This window comes from Magnolia sinica, chromosome 9, assembly GCF_029962835.1.
Source record: "Magnolia sinica isolate HGM2019 chromosome 9, MsV1, whole genome shotgun sequence".
Taxonomy (NCBI): Eukaryota; Viridiplantae; Streptophyta; class Magnoliopsida; order Magnoliales; family Magnoliaceae; genus Magnolia; species Magnolia sinica.
In genome coordinates, this window is record NC_080581.1 from 24,183,957 (window position 1) to 24,186,194 (window position 2,238).

Consider the following 2,238-nt stretch of genomic DNA (forward strand, 5'->3'; position numbering starts at 1 on the left):
AAAGGGGGTTCGCCAGGAGATAGAAGAATTTGAAGTGAGGAATGATTGAGTGGTTTGGTATTTATAGACTAGTAACACCGGCAATGAGTTGCGCAGGTGGGAGTTGCGTGGACCCGTGCAACTCAAGTTCTACAAGAAGAAGTTGATCCTTCAAGTTGACTTAGAGAAGTCAAGTTTCAGATCAGGGGGGCATCTGTTGGGGTATAAAATTTGGTTAAGGGGAGAAGCTTCAAGGAGGAAAATTGGTGAAAGAAATGAAGGATAGAAGTGAAAGGCAGGTGAGTTGCGCGGGACTTGAGTTGCGTGGGAACCATGTTGCGCGAGAGCTGAGTTGTGCGGGTCTGCGCAACTCGCCCATAATCATGTTGGGCTGCGCAACTCTCTTTAGAGAGGTATGGATTGGGAATGTTAAGTGGGGTCCACGACAAAGGATTTGAGGGCTCACACATGCGAAAGCCTATAAATACCCTCCTACCCCCTCATTTGGATCATCAGATGTTTAGAGGACAAGTGCCTCTGACAAGTATTAGAGACAGAGAGAAGGAAAGGGAGTGCAGAGTGTAGAAGGACCGGACCATGCCACTCCTGGCAAGTTGCGCGGGCCCGCGCAACTCCTCGGGTACTCTTTAAGGCAGCTGCCATGTTGCAATTTTTCAGATCCTTAGGCGATTCCAGATGTTTCAAAGGGATCCAAGCACTCCTTTATCATACCAATAAGGGACGAAATGCATAGGAAGCCTGCACAACTCATCTCCCCTGGAGATATGATGAATATGAGCTGGAATGCTGCCGAAATTCATATTTCGAACTTACTTAATATTTGTATTTTTGGCATTTCTGAGAGATTCTATCCCGGAATCAAAGGATCAAAAGGATGTAAATGAACTCAGAATAAATAAAATTAATGATTATTCTCTTTGCTCTATCTTTTATTAATATTGAGTGAGATATTCCCCAAATCAAATGCTTTTCATTTTTGGTCGCAACAGTAACTTCTTTCTAATTCTTTTCCTTTCTTTTTCCAAAATTCTTATTTCCTTCTTTCCTCTTTAGGTTTAGGTTAGAATTTGAAATTGAGGGCTGAGAGTGTTTTATGCCCAAGTGGGTCCATGACAAAACTCGTCGTCTTTTGAGTGAAGGAGGATTAGTTGAGGGGTTATCTATCCATCACAGGATCAGACACCACTCGAGATCTTCAAAGTTAATTGAAGTGATGGTTGCAATCAACCGGTTAATCAACCAGGAAGACAACCTCAACCTCGGGTTGAGGAAGTCCATGATGAGAATGAGGTGCATCAAGCACCCCCGCTTCATACCTTATGATATTATTTACAACCGGCGGGGGTGAGCACGCCCTCATGCATGGGTTTTTCAGAAAATACGGGACATGAACATAAAGCTAGGGGCGATCTAACTCCTTCCAAAATTTCATGGACTTGAATATGAAAGTCCATATTTGCACTTGAAAGAGTTTGATGAGATTATAGCTACTTTATATTTTCCTAACGTGTCTGAGGACATGGTCAGACTGAAACTATTTCCCTTTTCTTTAAAAGAGAAAGCTAAGATGTGGTTGCATTTACTACGTCCCCGATCTATTGGCACATGGAATGACATGATAAGGGAGTTCGTAAATTTTTTTCCACATCATAAAATGAACACCCTTAGAAAGTCAATCATGAACTTCACCCAAAAGAAGGATAAAACATTCTTCCAATGTTGGGAGCAGTTCAAGGATCTTGTCAGTTCATGCCCACAACACGGTTTTGAAACGTAGCGCATTACACACTTTTTCTATGATGGACTGACATCTTCCATGCGCCGATTGGTCAAGACAATGTGCAATGGGGAATTCATGAATAAAAATGTCGATGATGTGTGGGATTACTTGGACAGACTTGCTGAAAACGCACAATCATGGGACACCTCCCTAAAATTAAGCACCACTTCTAGGCCCACTCAATCAAAGGAGAGGGGCGGATTATACCTTCTGAAAGAGCACTACAAGAAAGAGGGTTTTTAGCGATAAAAATTATTTTCATCGCTAAAAATGACTTTTAGCAACGAAAATAATTTTCATCACTAAAAGTTTACTATTACCGACGAAATTGTAAATTCGTAGCTAAAAGTCACTTTTACCAATGAAAATTTTCGTCGCTGAAAGTAATTTTCCTGCTATTGTGAAAATTTTCCAGCTAAGAGTTTTAGCGACGAAAATTTTTATCGCAAAAGGGTGTT

At 41.3% G+C, this 2,238-nt stretch overlaps 1 non-coding gene across 1 annotated transcript; it reads right to left on the bottom strand.

Moving 5' to 3' along the window:
* Positions 1–1,660: 1,660 nt before the first annotated feature.
* LOC131257230 (small nucleolar RNA R71) lies at positions 1,661–1,767 on the bottom strand. Its single transcript, XR_009177242.1, has one exon. It is a non-coding gene; the product is annotated as a small nucleolar RNA R71 (small nucleolar RNA).
* Positions 1,768–2,238: the final 471 nt, after the last annotated feature.